This window comes from Octopus sinensis, linkage group LG4 (genome assembly GCF_006345805.1).
Source record: "Octopus sinensis linkage group LG4, ASM634580v1, whole genome shotgun sequence".
Classification (NCBI taxonomy): Eukaryota; Metazoa; Mollusca; class Cephalopoda; order Octopoda; family Octopodidae; genus Octopus; species Octopus sinensis.
Window position 1 is genome coordinate 137852492 of NC_043000.1, and position 23006 is coordinate 137875497.

The window sequence follows — 23006 nt, forward strand, 5'->3', positions numbered from 1 at the left end:
ATCAGGGAAAATGGTAGTGAATCTCTGTTAGTTACTCTCCTTTATATGAGAATGGCCAATCGGATAAAGCGAGAAACAAATATCTGAAAAGAATGGAATTCTCATATTTTTTAAGTCCCAAAATATAAACGACAATATATATAACATTAATGACATTGATAATTTCTGCTTAATCCATAATATCCCTTTAATTACCAATAAAAATAATCACAATATTTCTACTACTATTAAAAACAGTAGTTTCTTTAATCGGCACGGAAGCATCACAAGGGTAAATGACGATTGTTCTACTAAAATTGTCACTTTCATTTATGAGTGTAATTAATTACTTTTAGAAGTATATATATATATATATATATAGCTTTAAACAGTAGAGTGGCGGGGGAAGCTTGCATCATGCATGAAAAACGTCAACAAAAATATATAATTGAATTGCTCCTCCGGGCAGGCAGCCTCCTTGGGCTAAGCGTGGAACTAAATATATAAATGTAGAACTGGCATGGCATGCAATCAAAATACAATTATTTTTGTTAGAAATGAAACCTCAAAGCGTAAAATTATTTTAATACAATAACAGGCAAAAATGCTTGTATCAGATGCATGGAAATACGTATGAGAAAGCATTGCAAAAATGGCTACTGAAATAAATATTGTTTGAAATGTTTTGTACGTTTATTAGAGTAAAGTAATAATGGTTTGTAAAGCAATAATAGTAAAGTAATAATGTACTTTGTAAAGTAATAATGGTAAAGTAATAAAGTATTTTGTAAAGTAATAACGGTTTACATCACATTGTGATTTAAGGTCTTGCTTATGGAAGAAAATTGACGCAGAACGCTTTGTCTACTAAATTATACATAGCAGTTACAATGGTTAACTTTAGAAGTTATCATATACATTGCTTTACGTACCTGATATCCTTATTCTATACCACAGAAGGAAATTCCATATTATCTTCACAAGTACCAGTGTATGAATACGAATCCTTCAGTGATGGTTTCATGTCCAAGTGTGTTACAAAATACTAAACACGTTTAGTATATCGCATAATTTTATTTTTGGTATTGTTCGATGACAATATTGCATATATATATAAATCTAGATCATTGACAACTACTCAATATTTGAATCGATACATTAGAAAATATGTAGAATGAAAGCAAGTCTGGTAACGGTAGAACAGGAAACACTCGGCTCAATGTCGAATTCCTATTCCAAAAGGAATCAACTACGAATATAATAACGAATTCAATCAACAAAATAAAATTATACATTTATTACAATAGAAAACAAATCAACCCCATTACACAAGCTATCATATGTAGGTCAAATAAAGAAATGTTAAAGTAAATAATACGTAGAAGAAGAAAAAAATGATGATAGTGATGGTGTTGGTGGTGGTGGTGATTGTGGTGGTGGTGGTGGTGGTGATTGTGGTGGTGGTGGTGGTGGTGATTGTGGTGGTAGTATTGGTGTTGGTGATGATGATGATGATGGTGATAATGGATTCGAAGTTGACAACGACAACATTAATAATAATGTTGATGATGATGACGACGATGCGAAAGAGAAAAGAGAAAAGAGAAGAGAAATTAAACAAAAAATGAACATTTTTAACACCAAGTGAAGAGGTCCAACACTAGTTATTAGTGTTATTCTGCTTGAAATCCCGAAATTTTCATATTTTTCTTATTATTGAACGCCCTTTTCAAGACGGAACGACAGAAAATTTACTGCTATTTGAGCTGTCTCACCGGCTCCTATCGCCCGAAGCATTACTTTGTAAGTAAAGAGATGTAAAGTGCAATGAGATGAACTTTCCAGAAGCAACAAAAACGCCTATAATAATTTAGCCAATAACAGTCACGAGAGTTCATATAAATATTTCATCAGAACATCAAATAATTAGAAAAGTAACACCAGAGAATGCGGAAAGCATTCGTAATTGACTCTTGCTCTTGGTTTAAAACAGGATTGTACTGGCAAACATATAATCTCTCGAAACAAATGAAACAGTAGTCACTTTTCGATTCAATAACATTCATGTTATTGCATATCACTTGAAGGAAAGTAAATTAATATCAATGTGATAAATATGTTATACATGTATTTACTGTTTTCATGAACGAATGCAATACACAAACGTTCTGATCTAAAATGGGAAATAATGACAATGTAATAGGTTCGAACAGGCTGCTTTATCAAATTTGTAGGAAATAAATAAATGTAAATTTAAGTAAGCAAGACAAAGATGTATGTACAAATTTACAATATATTTTATAAGATTACAGCCACGCACTCATAGATATTATAGATATGTGATATTATAGATATTCTATACGTCTATATATGTATCTGCATATATCAACACACATATATGCTAGCACACACATATATGTCTTTAGACATTTGTAACTACATTTTATATTTAAAACACATACATCGATGTTTCCAAAATATTTTGTCTTGCAGCAATATGAATGAATAGTAACAGTGGCAACGAAACTGCCATCATTAATTTGCCGAACGATTTAAGGTTATAATCCTAACTACAATCACCGCGCTTCAAGCTTAAGTATTTCTAAATTGTAGCTATAATAGATTTTATTTATAAGTCTGCATAGTTTGCGAAAGATTGTTGTACTTAAAACTGTCCGTGAAATTTCGTTTGAAGAGAATATTGTTTTGTTTTGTTTCTAATGAATTAACTGCAAGAGGAAATGAAGTGTTGTTATGCTTTCAAAGTGTCTGTGACAAGGAAGCTGAGAAGTCATCATCACACTGAATGCGTCAAATATCCGAGAAGAGGATCAGTAGATCCATTAAGCCTACACAATCAGTCGCCGTGTGAAGGCACATGGCCTAGTAGTTAGAGCAGCGGACTCGCGGTCGGGGGATCGCGGATTCGAACCCCAGACCGGGCGATGTGTGTGTTTATGATCAAAAGCACTTCAGCTCCATGTGGCTCCGGCAGAAGGTAACGGCGAGCTTCTGCTGACTCTTTCGCCCCAACTTTCTCTCACTCTCTCCTCCTACATCTTGGAGCGCACCTGCGACGGACCAGCGTCCCGTCCAGGTGGGGAATCTATACGCCAAGGAAACCGGGAAACCGGCCGTCATGAGCCAGGCGTGGCTCGAGAAGGAACAAACAACAATCAGTCTCCATCTAACAAATTTTATTCAAAAGGGTTTTGGTCGACTTGAGACTTTGTAAGAAAGCAATATCCTATCGAAACGCAATGTCTAAGCGAATTGTTTAACCACGCAGCCATTCCTGCACTAATCTATTTGTAGCTATGAGATTCGAAATGCAAAATAGGTTAGAAACACACTCCTATAGAAAATAATTATGAGATTATGTTACAATAATGCCGTAGGGCTAATTGATTTTGAAACCTATTTATGCTATAAACTGCAAATTACATCCAGAAATATCAGGAAAGCATGTAGCATGAAAATTCTCAACCACACACACACGCGCGCCCCCGTACACACACATGTGCATCGCACGTGCATGGATACAAATATAATATTTTTCTTTGATTGTTAATTTCTAAGAAATCAGTGATTAAGAATAACTTTGATCTTCCAGGTAAAAATACTTAACGAAAATGTATATCAACGCATATTGTTTCTACGCTAAGATGTGTTTCATGCGATTGAAAACACAAAGAAAAGCTTTGTGAGCGCCATCATTGTTTACCAAGAGTATGTGTTCTTCTCATATTTCTCAATATACCCTTCTGTGTAAACGTGGGATAGCAGAAGCACATCTCCTCGGATCAAATGTCATATGTTCCTTCCTTCTCGAGTTATGCGTGGCTCATAAGGGCCGGTTTCCCGGTTTCCTTGGCGTATAGGTTCCCCACCTGGACGGGATGCCGGTCCATCGCAGTTGAGCTGCAAGATGCAGGAGGAAAGAGTGAGAGAAAGATGTTGCGAAAGAGTCAGCAGACGTTCGCCATTATCTTCTGCCGGAGCCGCATCGAGCTTAGGTGTTTCGCTCATAATCACATACATCGCCCTTTCTGAGATTCGAACCCGCGATCCCTCGACCGCGAGTCCGCTGCTCTAGCTACTAGGTCATGTGCCTCCACAAAATATCATATGGCGTCTGCTTACGGCATGTTTCGAATACAAGTCCCGCTAGAAACTTGTGTCAATGTGAAAGACCAATATATATATATATTCTTGCGTTTGAGTTTAAGTTAAATACACTTTCAATTGACCAGATTCTTTCCCAGAGGAGTTTGATCCATGACCTGTGTATAATTTTCAGGAAGCATAATTTTGTAATACATTATTTAATATTTTCTCTAACCTTAGATCAGTTATATGTGTTTGGAGAACAAATTTGTGGCTATTTCTGCAGGTAAAACGACCATGTAGAATCAGCTTTGTTAGTTCGCATATTTTCGCTTTCTTCCCGCATACTTTCGTTGCGTTTAACAGACAAAGACTATTTATATTTTCATGTATATTTCATTAGGACACAGCAAGTGCTGCTATTTTCAGCGCAATTACATAATAAATGTGTTGTGCTCTTAGAATGACTTTAGCGTCACGTCAGCTCTAATGAAGTAAACGTTATGATAAAAATGCATGACGTTCCAATCGTGCCTAACATATCTGTCGTTGTGGCAGAACGTCTACGACAACTTTACATAATGACCTTCTTATGAGACGGGAAGATCAGACCCAAATACGATTTTAGTTGTCATTTCTGAAACAAAAATGACAAATCCCCGCATTCCTGTCACTTCTTGCTAATATGCTATATAGAATATCAACGGAAATAGCTATCAGATTATGCAAATGTCATGCGTATATTTGCTGAATGGAAGTTAGTTTCTCGTTGACTGATATATGACCACCGTTGCTGAATCTCATGGAGTTCTTAATTTCGTAACTTGTTTTTTGCATATTATTGCACTTCATACTCTATATTTCCAATACAGCTTTATTATTGTTTTTAGTGCAATGGTATAGAAACATGTCTATATATATATATATATATATATGCACTCACGCTTACAAAGACAAATGCACATCCCTAAAAATACATTGGAGGCGCAATAGCCCAGTGATTAGGGCAGAGGTCTCGCGGTCGGAGAATCGCAGTTTCGATTCCCAGACCGGGTTTTGTGTGTGTTTATTGAGCAAAAACACTTAAATGCTCCACGAAGCTCCGGCAGGGTGTGGGGGGTGACTCTTGTTGTACTCTTTCGTTACAACTTTCTCTCACTCTCTCTTCCTGTTTCTTGAGTATCGTTGCGATGGACTGGCGTCCCGTCCAGCTGGGGGGGGGAGCACACATACGCCACAGAAACCGGGAAACCGGGCCCATGAGCCTGGCTAGGTTTGAAAAGGGCGACGTTTATCGCTTTAAAGATACATCGGTAATATGAGCATTCATAATAACATATCTTAGTGCTATTGGTCTACCTACACAGGAACATCACCATCCAATAATAAATACATACATAACTCCCTCCCACACACAAGCACATATATTAGTGTACTGATGTATATATATAAATATATATATATATATTAGTATACTTATGTGTGTGTACTTATATATAAAGTGAGAAGACATAAAAACACATGTAAGTTGAACGAAAAGATCAAACGTTTACAATATACCAACTTAACATTTAGATGTCAATAATCAGTTTAAAGAAAACCTCACCTCTCTTTAAATGTCACACAAACATCTTTTGTGTGAATTGAAATAGTGTTGTTTCTGTGAGTTGTTTGGCTTTCTTATCATTCAGGTTATCTTGGCTGTTGGTTCCCCAAGTACTTCTATATAATTTATTCTTGAGTAACTATTCAGCACATTGAAAGCACACCACATACACTCATACACACATGCACATACAAGCACTCACACGCATGCATGCACACACACAATCGCTTACATGCGGATACATATATCTATATAGCCATCTATCTATCTATCTATCTATCTATCTATCTCTCTATCTATCTATCTATCTATCTATCTATCCATCTATCTATCTATCTAACTACTTGTCTATCTATCTATATGTGCACACGCACACACACACACACACACACACACACACACACACACACGAACACACACACGAACACACATATCAGGTTGAGTAAAAAGTAAGCAACGTTTTGAACCAGGAGGAATTTGTACCTGGAGTTTGCAGAGTTTTCAATCTTTTAAACATTTTTTTTTGCAATTGTCTGATAATATAGACACAGACTTGCCCAGAAGGCATCAATAAATTAACATTGATATTTTTTTCACCGTGGTTACAATCATCTCTGACCGAGTTGGTCGTGAATTGTGTTTGTGCCTCGTTCGAGAAGTTAGTGAAGGATTGTTGAACTGGAATTATATTTGTTATTAACTGTTGTGCCTTGAGATACATGTTTTTCCTGCCTTACTATAGCTCTATGTTTAGCCACTTGTGGGCAATAAAGAAATCGTTGTTTCAGGCATCTGAAATGGAACTGTCAAAGTGGGATATTCAGGCAATTTTGCTACACAAATTAAAAAGAAAGAACGTAAAGAAGCTGAAATTGCTCGCGATATCAACGAAACGCTTGGTGAAGAAATTACAAGTGAGTAGTCAGCTCCGCAGTGGAGACCTGAGCCTTGAAGATCGTGAGCGTAGTGGACACCCATCTCTCAACGATGACGCTCAATTATAGACCGTCATTGAGAACGATCCACGTAAAACCACTCTAGAACTGGTAAAAGAACTTCAAGTTCGCTGCGATCGGAAAATCAAAAGATCTGGAGAAATGGTTACCTCACGATTTGAACGAAAATCAGAAAATGAGCAGATAGGAAATTTGTTCGTTGCTTCTTCTCCGTAAACAGACCTATCCATTTCCCAACCGTATTGTAAATTGCGATGAGAAGTAGATTATGTACAATAATAAAAAACGTTCTTCGCAGTGGTTGGACCAAAATGAAGCATCGAAAACTTTCTCTAGCCCAGATCTCTTCAAAAAGAAGGTTATGTTGACTGTTTGGCGGTGTACTGCTGGAATCATTTCACTAATGATGCTCCAGAATTTGAGGGAACTTAGCTACGAAATTCTTCGCCATTCACCTTATTCCCCAGACGTTATTCCTATCGACTACCAATTTTCCAAGCACCTTGGTGGTTTTTTGCGAGAGAAGGAGTTCAAAAATCTAACCGAAGCTGAAAATGCTCTCAAAGAGTTCATCAGCTCCAGAACTCCAAATTTTTATGTTACCTGTATAAACGAACTTGTAAATCGTTGGTAAAAAATGTGTTGATTGTAATGGTACTTACTTTGATGAATAAAATTTCCGTATTGTTGAAATATATTGTGATGAATCTCATGTTTCAAAACGTTGCATACTTTTTACTCAGCATGATATATATCCGTATGTATGCCTGTGTGTGTTAGTGTGTGTGCGTGCGCGCGTGTGTCCATATATATATATATATATTATATATATATATATATATATATATATATATATATATATGTATTTAGATGCTGAGGCTGGAGGAAGGGGTAGAATACTAGACACTTGTATTCCTTCTTAGACTAGTGAGACCGTTGCATTTACTGTTCTATAAATTCTGTTAAAGGTCAACACACATGCGAAATATAGAATCAGGGGTTCCTGATAATTATTCTGTTGTTATCGCTAGGCCTAACTCATCGTAAAGTCAATACCACCATGAGTGATATCCAATCTACAGTGGAGAAGGCTAGCCACTGGATTTGGTTAAAAAGAGACGATGAGCGATGGCTAGAAGGATATTGTGTTTAACTTTATAACCAGCTGATCTAGCAAGCGGGGCCTCATTTCAGTGAGGGGGGCCGGTGCGCATTGATGCCGTTGAGAGGTAGGCCCCGAAACGGCGCGCATTCTCTCCCGATGACCCCAAACACTTGCTGGCTCCCGGTATGCGGAGCTTTTGACTGGTAGTACTTGCATGTGCAAGTTGTTTGCAAGATATCTAAAGGAGGCGGAGAGGTAGTGCAAAGTCAAGGGCTGCCACAAGTCTCAAACACTAGCTACGTCCCTGAAAATAACGTTCACATAAAATGAAAAATAAATTAATCCCCTCATACGCATGCGCGTGATGAAACACACACACACGTATTGCATATATATACATTCTGGTCATTCATACATCTAATAACTAGGTCCCAATTGACACAGTCACGTGAGTCCTCCAATTTTTTGTTTCTGCTAAATTAAGTATAATGCTGCCATGCATACCCATACAATGTGTTCCCTTTTGGGATATCAAATACCTTTCAAACATATTTAAATGCTATAGATATTAAATAAATTTCCATTTATGAATATTTTTGTACTTTCAAACTTTGCCAAAAGATGTACTACTAAACGTGCCGTGTCTTTCATGGGAGTCACTGTGCTTCCGCCACAGGAGAGACCGATAAATTCTTGAATACTTCCATACGCATATTGACTATACATCATTTTGCTGTATTTTTTACCTTCCGAGGATTCATGCATCCTGGAGAGAGGAGATGATTTGTGGACAGGATTGCGTCTCACCCATTGCTACTGTGACTGTTGCTGATGAGGTTTTATCTGCTGTTGTCATTGCTGTTGTTTGTGAAATTGTTGCTTTTATTATGTCAGTTGCTGCCACTATAGAAATTTTTCTCCTTTCCTGTTGCTTTCGCAGTCTTTCAAATTATATATCATTCATGTCTTTGTCCATTTGACCCTGATATATATTTTGTTTTAGCTTTACAATGCAAGTCGATGCAAGATTATTCAAGTGTATAAACCTAACACTGCATCTCGTGTGAAGATGCTCTGTCTGGTAATACGCCTTTAAATACCTTTTCTATTTAACAGAATGAGGAGAGATATGCTCTCCTGGATAGGAGAGATCAACGACATAGTATTTCAGATGAAAATGGAATGTAGACGGATGGTATGTATGTTTTACAGAATAGAGGAAGCTATCGGAGAATACACTATATCAACTCTCGACATGCACATAATTTCCACTAAATCTTCAAAGGTACCCAACCGCCTTTCAAAATATTCATATATTCAGGAGATAGTTGCTACTAGGAGCCGAACGAGTTCTATTGATGAGATAGAAACTGTAAATATTTCGGCTAGATTTGGGTCTTTAATAACCGAAACCTATCTTAATAATTTGCTTCCAGCCATCTACAATGGACCAACTCCAAGAATATTCTTGATCAAAAGGTGAACTGCTATTTTTAATATAATATATACGAACAAAAACTTTCGCCATGAAACACTTGGTAGTTGTTTTCGGCAGTATGGTAATTAGAACTTCATGAATGTGGCTGTCTTGTCTCTTACAAAATATATCGATAGTTATCATTGCACAAAATTTAGTCTTCTATCAATGTATTCGATAACTAAAGTCAGTAAGTTAAGTGTCATTTATTTTATTTACATACTATTTCATAGTATCACAAACACAGTTTATATGGCATACTCCCAATAATTATCGATAAAGGTTAGCATGTATTTATGTATTCAACAATAATAACTAATGTGTTTATTGCAAGAAATATTCATGACAACTTCGTTGTTTTTGTTTTTGTTTTAAAAACAAGTAAACAATTATTTTACTGTGAGCGTCTGGATGAATTACTACAGACTTAAAAATATTACACTTTGTATAATATATACCTTAAAATATATATAATTCTATTTTCCATAGTTGTATATACAAATATAATAAAACATTTCAAGGAACATTTTAACTAAAATAGTCTGCATATTAGCACGTTTTGCGTGACTACTGTTCATTTTTAGAAGAATGATTATAGAAAAATAACGATAAAAATGTTTTAAAGATTTTTTCAGAATTTCATTATCAATTCTTATTTCGTAGTTAACTGCACCATTTTAAAAGAACTTTCTCTATTTTTAAAACCCATCACAGAATATATATGTGTATGTGTGTATATATAAAGTCTGTACAGATTCGTTAATATAATGTTAAGTTCTAGGATTATCTAAACGTAATAAGTTAGAATATATATATATATATATATATGTGTGTTACGAAGCTTTCTTCCTAATCACATAGTTTCGAGTTCAGTCCCACTGCGTGGCACCTTGGTCAAGTATTTTCTACTTTAGCCTAGGGCCGACCAAAGCCTTGTAAGTGGAATTGGTAGACGGAATCTGAAAGAAGCCCGTCGTTTATATATATATATATATATATATATATATATATATATATATATATATATATATATATATATATATATATATATATAACAAGGCAGTAAATAGATTTCATTGCATTTATCGAGAAAATGTCTTACAGCTGTTTCCGGGATATTTTATATATCCTTTCATCAGAGATGGTACAAGAAAATGTTTGAGCATTAATTATTGTGGAGAAGCTATGCATACAGATGGAAGTAAGAGACTGAATATAGAAGTGAGATATATAAGGATATTGTATTCGTAGTTCTATCATTAAAGTAGAATGGTCTATATAAGTGGTGAAAAAGGGTTTTGGTGAAGAAAATTTCTTGTACTTGGTGTGTGAGATCCGATGTTACTTACATTTGGTCATTCCAAGCAAATATCCTTGTAAACAGTGTTGGTCGATCAAGGAGTTTTTTGGGGTTAAATTTAAATATGTTGGTAGTGTTAATGGATAGATAGATTGAGGAGAGATTTGTATGATTAGAAAGGGGAGATCGGTCAAATAAAAAACAGGAGGAAAGAATAGGAGGAAAAAGAGAAGGGGCAAAATTCCCTTGTCCGTGACAAAAAGTTTTCCTCCAGTACTGTTCGGATCTCGTCTACAGACTTCATATTTTTGCGGCCAAATGACTTTTGAAGACAGCTGAATAAATGATAATCAGATGGGGCAATGTCTGTCGAATATGGTGGGTGGGGCATCGTTTCCCATTCAAACTGCTCCAGTCGCTGGAATGTCACTCTCACTCAATATGGAAGAACACTTTTCGTCTTCAAACCAAAGATGGCCGTTTTTCTCCAAGCGCTGATGCCTTCTAGCTCGCAGTAGATGTCCTTTGTTATCGTTTGGTTTGGATCTAAACCAAACAAATGACAACAACTTGCATGGGGGAAAGCTTTTAGCCTAGGCTTTGTTTAGCCTGAGGTGCCGGTGTTTCTCTTCTGCTCACCCACTGTCTTGGCACTTGAAATTTTCATAGAGGATCCATTTCTCGTCACCAGTCGCTGTTCGGTCTCAAAATGGTTCATTCGTGAGTCAAAACAGCAAAGAAGTTTCTCTAGTCGTCATTAGACTCGGAAAGTTTGTGAGGAACCTATTGACTCGATTTGCCGACTTTTCATTGACTCTTTTCATGACCACTCATCGACACCTACACTGGCTAACGCTTATTGTCCGATCCCCTACACTGCATTAATATTTCTCGCACTTTCCATTGCGTTGTTGCTTTTATTGAACTCATAAAACAAAATATGCCGAATATGTTCCTCTGTCTCTTCCATTATAGCTTTGAAAAAATAACTGTTATGATCGAATTGTACTCTTCAAAACTTGCACTAAGAATAAGGTCAAAGTACAATTACTACACGCTTTTATAGCAAGTTGATGCAGGTAAATTATCCCGTCCACCCCCGACATTAATTTCACGCAATTGAAAAAACCGCATTATTTATGGAAGGACCAAATATAGATATATATGTACCTCTGTGTATTAAGGGGGGGATCAGGTGGAATCGTTAGCACGTTGGCCGAAACGGTTAACGGTATTTCAACCGTCTTTACGTTGTGAGTTCAAATTCCGCCGAGGTCGACTTCGCCTTTCATCTTTTAGGAGTCGATAAAATAGATACCCCGTTAAACACTGGGGTCAATGAAAATGACTTATCCACTCCTTCGTAACTACCGTCCTTATGTAAAAATTTGAAACGAAGTTTACATAATATATTTTTAAGTTACAACTCGATTGTCTTTCATGATTTCGCACACATGCAACCGCAAGCTCAAAAACACACATGTATACATACACACACGTGAACGAGCGCGATTGGAAAAGCCATATAATAATGGACAATATAAATAACTATTTATGTGAAAAATAGTGCGCGCGAATCATGGTCGTATTAGTTTTATATCCTCTTCGTAGAGTCATCAGATTCCTTTATGTTTGTATCTAAATATCTCCATCTAAAACTGATGATAAAAAGCAACTGCCTTTATATATATATATAAAAAACTGAAATGCGTTTTTACCGCTTGGATCGCTTTCAATGTCACTACGTCCCGTCCGATTCGCTCCAAAATTTACAGGGACACGTAGAATGAGGTGACGATGCTCATGGGCTATCTTAGAAATCCCTATCTTAAAAGGTGTGGTTGCTAGGGGCCATCTTCCTCACTCACGCTATTTCCTCTATTACCCTCTCACTCCTCTTCAAGTATAACTTTCACAATGTTCACTACCGTTATTTAAAGTATCTGTCACTCTCGCTATTTCCTCTCTTTTTCACTGACTCTGTTTCCTACCTTCCCATCACATCGGCGGCGTTCTTTTAAGTATTTGTCTGTCACCAACAACACACGAGCATGAGAACAAATATTATGAATCAGATATTCTTGCGTTCATTTATATGTGTGTGTTCTATATATAAATATGTATATATTATGTATGTGTGTGTGTGTGTGTGTTCTATATATAAATATGTATATATAATGTATGTGCGTGTGTGTGTTCTATATATAAATATGTATGTATAATATATATATACAAAGTGTATATATCTGTATTTATGTATATTAAACTTTTTCATACTTTTTCATAGTTATATATATTTTTAAACAAATATAAATATAATTTAATAATTTTTTATTTTCAATTTAAATAATTTTAATTTTTTAATTTTATATTTTATATATTTTCTATATTATTTTTTTTAATGTTTTTGTTTTTGGTTTTTCACTTTTTAATTTGCCTATTAGTGGTTTTATCTCTAATTTAATTTATACTGATATATATCTCATTTGTATACATTTGTATATATAATGCGTGCACACACACACACACACATATATATATACATATATATATATATAATGTGTGCATTACGTAGTCGGTCGATTCAGCTGAAAATATGCACACCTATGTTAAAAGTGCTGGCAAGTTTGCATGTCAACTATTTTTTTCCTCAAATGAAAGGCGTCACCTCTAGGACAAAATTCTCTGTTACATCAAGCTAAAAAATTTGCACCAGCCTTTTAATCGTCAATATGTTGCCGTCCATGATAAAGAAGTTTTGAATGCTTGCCATCGTGAGTCTACTGTCGTGAGAAAGAATCACTTCAAAACTTGGTGTTTACGAATTTTCTTTTACATCAAGTTCAAAATTTTACGCCAGCCGTTAAACTGTCAATACGTTGTTGTCCGTCGTTAAGAAATGCCAGTCATGGTGACTCTACTATCCTCAGATTCTATCCCTTCAAACTTTGCTTTCCAATATTTTATTATTTTTATTCAGCTCGCAAGTTCGTCTGTCCCTTTTAAATGTTAGCGTTTTTCTGTCTGCTTTGAAGCAGACCTTTCCGTTGCCACTGCCTAATATTTATGATTGATCTTTCTAAATATTTTATTTCTCAACTTACTCAAGATCTTCTGTTGTTTATAAATGGGAGAGAGATAGATAAAGATAGAGAGTAAGAGAAAACGAGGGAGAGTCCGAGAGAAAAGAAACGTAAGAGAGTGGGAAAGTGAGAGAGCAAGGAGAGAGAAACAAATACGGAGAATCATCATCATCATCATCGTTTAACGTCCGTTTTCCGTGCTAGCACGGGTTGGACAGTGTGACCGGGGTCTGGGAAGCCAGGAGGCTGCACCAGGCTCCAGTCTAATCTGGCAGTGTTTCTACAGGTGGATCAACTTCCTAACGCCAACCAATCTGTGAGTGTAGTGGGTGCACAGGTGCCAGGGGGGCTCGCAGCGGCAACAATCGGTTGGTGCTTTTTATGTGCCACCGGCATAGAAGCAAGTCAAGGCGGCGCTGCAATCGCCAACGTTCGGATGGTGCTTTTTACGTGCTGAAAGGAAGCAACAGAAAGTAACAACCACACACTTACCCGCGCGTAGAGCGGGTCACCTTCAGCTAGTATATATATATATATATATATATATATATAATTATATAATTCTAGAATAAGTCTCACTGCATCTTCTGCTGTAACTCAGTTTGTCAAATCCTTTTAATTACATTTAGTAGGCGACAAAATGCGGAATTCGATCATACATATAAAATAAATACAACACTTAAAAGACGTGCTGGGGCTGATTTAATTAACGATTCCCTTTAACGCGTAGCCTCCGCTATACTTTAGTGTATTTGTTGGAAGAGCTTTACATCTTGACTTTACGAATCTAATTTCTTTCTAAATCTACGCAAGTGAGACGTGTTAACTGATAATGTACTCAACAGCTAAATGTGATTTTCGTTTTCCCATAAGTACACAGCATTACTGCTTTCAGGAAGACTGGAAATATTCTTATGGATTACATATATAAGAGTTATGCAGTTAGTCAAATCGAAGTTTAGAAATTCCAAGATTTGATGTTTCCTATTTAAATTTTATTAATTAGCTAAGAGGGCATATATGTAGAGATAAACACAAAGTAAGAAAACAATGTGATGTGGGCGTGTACATTATTTTAAATATTGGAAACTCAGGAATAGAAAGCAAATAAAAGCAGTAATTTTGTCATGTTTGGTGAAGCAGAAGAAAAAATAGATGTACAACTATTAAATACGAACGTTGAAATGTAATAAACATTGATAGAGTAAATAAGATAATGTAATAAATCTATCTATCTTCTCTATCTAGATATCTATCTATCTATATCTATCTCTTTCACACACAGGCGTACACACATGCACATATATATTCTAATTGACGCCTCATCCAAAATGCAGATGAAGTCACGCTTAATTCCACTTTAACCTTCTACAAACACTCGTGATTCACACAAAACTACAAGTCAAAGAGTTACTGATACCAAGAATGGTAACCACTGTAGCATCCTCCAGTAGGGCGTTACCAATCTTTTTTAACAGTAGAAGTATTTACGCACTACTTTTATCAAGAATACACACTGTTCTAACTATGATCGGATCTGAGGCAAGCAATTTTTTCAATTTTTTTTCAATAGATCTTTCCATTTGTAGGACTTCACTTTCTTCGCCTGGCGAAAAACATCTCCTTTACATAACGCAGATTGCGCCCCGAAGACAGGTCATTATATTCAGTGCCAGAAAATATTTCAACCTCCAATAGTAGGCAACACTTTGTAAAGCTCAGTTGATGACACTTTATAAAACTCCGGAACAGTGAACTGCCCTTTAAACTAGAGATTTATTACTGTTATGCACACATATATCCTGGACAAAATCCAGATAAGGACTAATTGTTGCTAGATCACTCACAGACCTACTCCAGTCTCTATCCCACAGATGTATTCTTTTCATGTGTTTTCTATCAATATTATTTATACAATAGCCTCTTTCCTTGGAGTTGACCGATCTTGAATTTCCTTCACTCAAGAGCTTATGAACCAATCATCTCTCTTCTTCGCATCAAAGATGCAGTGTTCAACAGCATAAACCCTCATCAGCCCTTCTGCCCTATCTTTCCTCTCTCCAGAACATCGGACTTCTGTTATCTTCTTCCTGGTCATATTTACCCTGTAAGTGTTAAACTTATAACATTGTAACAGGGGCATGAACAACAAGTAAACAAAATATGTAAACGTAGAATGAATTGAAAAGTGTTAAACAATGTCGCAAGGAGAAAATGAATGAAAGGCAGACATAGAAAAAGAGAAGTCAGGTTGAGTAAGATATATCGACAGTATAGTGAGCGGAGTTAGTTAAAAGAAATAGTCTACATTATTCACTAGACAAATTGGAGTTCATTTATCGATTCTGAAATAAAAAGGAAGTCAATTTTCGATATTTTTCATTTCTACTTCAAAATACCCTTGAAGAACACAGGGGTAATAAGAAGTTTGTGATTGTAAATATGACTGAAAAGACATCTCTGAATATCCATAGTTTTTTTTTATACATTTTCAAAAAATCTTAAAAACAGAAGAGTTTTCGAAATTCCACTTGTTGCAATACATTGAACCCGCAATGAATTGGAGAAAATTTAATATCAGGTAGCTGTTCCGGTAATTTTACCTAGCGATTATTAATATTGTTAATATGAAAATGAACCTACTTTTATAAGAATACTAGCAGAGATACCCGGCGTTACTCGGTTACATTCAATTGAAGAATTAGACTTTTCTGTTATATTTTCTGTAATTAACTGGAATATCTATGTTTCGAATTTCATCAAAATTGCAGATGAGGGTTATTTCCCTCTTTACACACCCTAAAAAATTTGTAATCGTGCCACATGTATCCCATACTACTGATTTTTATGCGCATATTCCAAAATTCCAATGTTATTGAACCTGTTAAAAAGATTTTGCTCCTAAAAAATGAAGGTCATGGAGCTCTAAAATGTGAGAGTTAAGGCCCCTGTTGGGGGTGGGCATCTTAATGTCAACCAGAGAAGTTGAATTGTTGAAAATCTTTTAAACTCGGGTCTTATATCTATTGTTTGAATTTCTTTGAAATAGGAAATATATGTTCACTGGGTTTGTAAAAGAGAGCAAAGCTACAGGAAACCAAAAGACGAATGATCACAATAAGCAGTCAGTTACCCTACCCTAGTCGTTACTTGAAGTACCGGTTCAAGAACTATGTTATATATATATATATATATATATATATATATATATATATATATATGTTTGTGTGTGTGTGTGTGTGTGGTGTGTGTGTGTGTGTGTGTGTATACATATATGTATACACACACATACACAAACACACACACAGATAAATTGATAGATACAACTGAGTTGGGAAAACAAAAATATGAGACACTTCGTAGTGCTGTTTTATATTTTGATAAGCCTGGTACTTATTCTATCAGTTTCTCCTTGTGAAACCAGTAAGTTATGGGGATGGAAATAAACGAACACTAGTTGTGAAGCAGTGATGGGGGAGAAACACGAAGACACACACATAGACTTACATATATACATACATATACATACAATTAATTTCTTTCAATTTCTGTCTGCAAAATCCACTGACAAGGCTTTGGTTGGTCTGAGGCTATAGCAGAAGACACATGCCAAGTTACCACACAGTGGGACTGAACTGAGGACCATGTGTTTTGGAACCAAGTTTGTTACCACACAGCCACACCTGCTCCTATGTGTGTGTTTGTGTGTGGATCGGAGTGTGTGTGTATGGGTGCATGTATTTATGCATGTATATGTATGTGTGCATATTACATGTACATCTATATATACATCTAGACATACATGTTTACATACACATGTATATCTATAGAAATACATCTATACATATACATGTATACATATACATGTATATATATACATGTATATATATACATGTATATATGTATATATATATATGTATATATATATATATATATATATAATATATATATATATGTGTATATATATATATGTATATATATATATATATATATATATATAATATATATATATATATACATACATATACATCCATATACATACAATAGAGAGATGCTTTTGTTTCACTTTTAACACGTAATACTGAAATAGTGGAGAAGATGTGATATTGCTGTGGGCTCGAAGTTAAACATTTTTGTTTTTGCCCATGACACTACATAGACCTAGGTAAGGCATGTGTAAAATTTGAATGAAATTGGTTGTGTAGTTCTCAAGTTTTAGGGATTCACACAGACAGACAGACAGACATTCTCAGTTTTATATATATATATAGATAACAGTCCGCCTGGGTTCGACCACAATCCCTAGAGGTTAGTGTGTCGGATTCATGATCATCACGTCATGGGTTTGATTCCTTGAACAAGGCACTTTATTTGAAGTAGGTCCGATAGATTCAGCTGACGAAAACCCGGTAAGTACTGGTGTTAAATTTTTTGCTTCTTTTGTTATCAGATTCTTGATGTTTCATTCGGACAAGCGTTGGAGAACCGATAAAATATCTATGTTGGAAAGAACTGTTCCTCCATGTGGGGAGATGCAGTGAAAAATATGATGAAGGAAAATACATAAAATTAATGTATTTATATATATATATATATATATATATACCTATAGGGCACATAGAGTGTGCCTATAGCCAGCTGGAGAAGATGTTCTCCTGGGGTTACAAGCTACAGTAACATCCACCCTTAGTGGTTAGCCATATTGAGATGGCAAATATACTTCACATTGTCGTGCAGCTACTGGCTATACCTCGTTCAGAGATTTATTATATATATATATATATATATATATATATATATATATATATAAATACATAAAATTAATGTATCTATCTATCTATATACCGGAGTACTCAAATACCAGTGATAGAGTAATATGTTGAATTTTCTGCTGCTCTAAATAAAGCATATCTATCTATCTATCTCTCTCTCTATATATATATATGTATATTATTTATACATACATACATACATATACCTATGTTTGTGCGAAGTAATACCCTTCTAATGTATATGCATTACTAAGATCAAGACAACTATTCGTGCTGAAGGTAACATCCTTTCATTTTTTAACTTACTGGTGTGTGTATATACGTGTGTGTATATGGATTGGTGCATTCATATTTATGTTATAAAAATAAACAAGCATAAATTTCTTCCACATAAAATTTATCCATTGATAGTGAACAACACAATATATATGTTGTTGAGGAAGATTATGTTTAATAATTTATAAGTCAGCAATGATCGTTTTGACCTTTTTGGAAAATGAAACCCTTTACAACGTAATATTCTGTTTCCTACTTATTCTGGTACAATTAATTGATAGATTCTTATTGTTTTGAATAAGACGAGAGAGTCACTCATTACGTTAATAGAAAAATATTGTGGAGCTTAAGATTAGCGAAAGCAAACTGGGAAGTATTACATGAAATATTATCAATATTAGAAATACTAGAAATATTTTTAACAAATTGCAATGTGTCATGTTTTCTGGATTTGGAGGAAGAATAGTTACGCTGTTTATAGTGTCCATTAAAATAGTTATTTAGGGTGTTTTTACGGTATTTTATTTGTCTGCAGCAAAGCGAACAGATTTTGTCAATGAGAGTTAATATCATCTATATATTTTGAGGGATTCATAGTATTATCTAGCGAATTACTTATTTTTCTTTCCATAATAGTTTGGAAATGAGATATGCGATTTGTTAATAAGATTATAATTACGTTATCTATTTGCCGTGAGAGTGATTTCTTTATAAGCCTACAATATAAGCGTTCTTGATTTTGAAAGTATTTCTTTTATATATATTATTTTTGTGGAATAAATATACGTATATACATTCATTAATCCCCATCACGTCTGTTACTCGCAGTTACATACGGATACATCATTTCCATATTTAGCGTCCTACGTTTTGTAATTTCGCTGTCTTGTAACATGTTGCAAACCAGAACAGTCGTAAATTGAGATAGTAATAACACATCCCTAGTTCGGAGATGAATTTCAGGTATTGCTGGAAAAGGTAACTGGATATTCTGTCTCAAGAGAGTATATATGAGTATTAATGATTAGTGGTGTGTTTAATGAAATTAACTAATCCCACAAGATTCATGCATAGGGCTGACGATTATTTCATTAGGTGAACATTTACAGATATTTATTTTCTTCGTTTTCTTTAGTTAATTACATTGCATATATTGCCTGAAATTTTCTCATAATTCAAATAATATCTCTGGATATGTTTCAAGTACTTTATCCGATGCATTTTAAGCTAAGCTATATATTTGTCTCGACATAATTACTGTGAAAACAATGTCATCGTAGACCGTTAGGAAATTGCAAATTAGATTTGCTTTAAATCGAATTCATTCTTTCATGTTATATATTATGAATTATGTTATACGTTATGTATCTCTTTGCAAATATATTTCATATCACAATAAATGAAATATTTGTCCAAATGGTATCATGATATTTTAATTTCAATTGAATTGAATACAACTGTCTTTTAACAAAAGACAATTAGATTACCGAGTCACAATTAAACATCTGAGGTGATTTTACATAAGCTGCAAAATCCAAGCTTTCGGACATATACAGTTAATCAAAGATTCACACACACACACACACACGCACACACACACACACACACACACACACACACACACGCGCACACACACGCATATACACACAGCCTCATCAATTAAGTCATTGCACTGGGAAATAGACAAACGAAGAAATGGAGATGTGTTGTAAAGGAGATGTAGTCGGAAAAGAGAAAAACCAGTGAAAGCTGTTTTAGTGGTGATGAGGGTTGCTGTGATTAACACGGGACCTGATGCTCGTCGTATCATGCGGGTAACAGGGTGAGGGAAACGGAATGAGAAAGAAAATAGTGATAGTCACTCTCCCACACGGCACTATTATACTTACACTCACACACATACGTACATATATGTTTCTTTATTAGCCACACAGGGGGGACAAATTACAAAGTAGAGCTTTTTATTTTGGGGGAGAATAAAAATAAAATAAAAATAAAAATAAAGAATAAAAAGGGGGTGGTTTTTGATCAAAACGGATCGTAAAAAATATATATATACAATATCTACACTATACACGCTCAAACAAACACACGCACACACACATATATTTATACATTATATGCGTATGTATATATTCATAGTTATGCAGACATATACACACGTATATATGTAATTATATTCCTTACGTTTTCGACTGATTTTCGTCCTGGCACTCTGTGCAAATAGCCTAATAGAGTGATATTACGTGATACGGTAGTACCATCCAACGGTGCAGATAGATGTTCAGTTCGTCAGCCGATATAGTCAGTGCTTAATGAACACGTTTCGTCAACATGAGATTTGTGTCTCCCGACGTTACTAGCAGTTTAAGGTGCTTTTGATTACATCGATGTCAGTAAGTGAAAGGGTATTTCATTTTATCAACTCCCTAGGGATGAAAGCCGAATTTGACTTCGGTGGGATTTGAACTCAGAGCATCACTCGTCGCTTATTCATTCATGTTTTCATGTATCTCCACCACTAATTTGGTTCCGCATGCCATTCCATGTTAAAGCGGACTTACGCTGTCTTTGTTATAATAATGCCACTGATTATGACGTAATCATCATTAATTTGGCGCGATTCATGAAAATAATCCTTATGATACATGACATATAACCAAACAATTAATAACTAAATGTGATCCCTGTGCGTGTTGGTTTTACCTGCAAGAATTGCTTGGCGATCTCCTCGAAATACTAGCTTCCTCTTTCTTCCGGTCTTTCAAAATGTGAGCCCGTGTGTACCGTTGGCGATTTTTTTCCTCCGTCTTCCCTTCTCTGGATCTTTCCTTCTCCTATGTTTCCGACGAAGAGCTCCGCTCGAAACGTTAAACCCTTTTTCTTTCCTTCTTTCCTGAGCGTCCAATAATACTATATTTGTTCCACGTCCTCGCGTTGTTGTGTTTTTCTTTTGTGCTTTCTTGTTTGGATTAACTTCATAATATTATAGTTGTGCACAAAGTATTTTCAAACAGATGGGAGGGTCATGGCTGAACATCCTTAGATCAAAGATCTGCTCCATTATAACTAGACTAAACCAGATTAATAGCAATGCCGATTGGTAAAAGCACGTTCGACAATTTATTTACAGCACTTAGAGAGGTTACAATCAACTGGCTTTCCGGAAAAATTGGTGAAGTACCTTGATGAAGAAATTCAGTATTAATGCAAAAGTTTAAGGCGGTTAGCTGGTAGAGTCATTAACTCATTAGGCAAAATACTTAGCGGCATTTCGTCCGTCTACAGACTCTGAGTTGGAATACTGCCATGGTCGATTTGCCATTGATCTTTTTCGGGTCGATAAAATAAATAAAAGTTGAACATTTGGGTCGATGTAATCGACTTACCATTTCCTCAGAAATTGCTGGCCTTGTGTAAAATTGGAAACTAATATTAGAATAAAAATGAACAGTAACAAAACCAGTGTAGTGGCGGATGCATTTGGAAAGCAAGTTTGGTGTTAATTTTACGTTACAATAGAATACGATAGTATAGCAAATGGAAGTTGAAATTTGGCCAAAGAAATATCACCTGGGCGTTGAAAATGCTGAAAAATGGGAAGAAGTAATAGTGGCATCTTTTTCTGTTAACAGAGCATTCACAGAGGTTATGAATCTATACAAATTATAATCAGTGGTTGATTGTCATTTTGTCATTGCATATCGATTAGTCTGAAAGCATTTAGAAACATCAGGAGTGAATGAGTACAAATACAACAAATAAACCAAATAAACGAAATACAGCAAATACACAAAAACATATATATGCTTCATATATAAATATGGCTGCATAATTAATACGAAAACAAAAACGGCAGAGAGCGTCATAAATGTGTAGAATATGCATATGCATATGTGTGAGGTGTGTGTTTTAGGTCTGCATGCGTGTTTGTATGTCTCTTTCTGTTTGTTTCTGTCTCTGTCTGCCTGTCTATCTGTCTGTCTGTCTGTTTGTCTCTCGCTATATATATATGTATATATATGTGTGTATATATATGTATATATATATATGTATATATATATATGTGTATATATATATATGCATATATATACATATACACATATATATATAGACACATTAATACATTTATATATATATGCGAATATATGTATATTGGTATATATACATACGTACATATACACACATACACACACATACACACACACACACACACACACACACACACACACACATATATATATATATATATATATGCACATATAAATAAATGTGTGTCTATGTATGTATTTATGTGCGTGTCTTTGCGTGAGTCTTTGTCCCCTACCTCCACTTTCATTCTGAT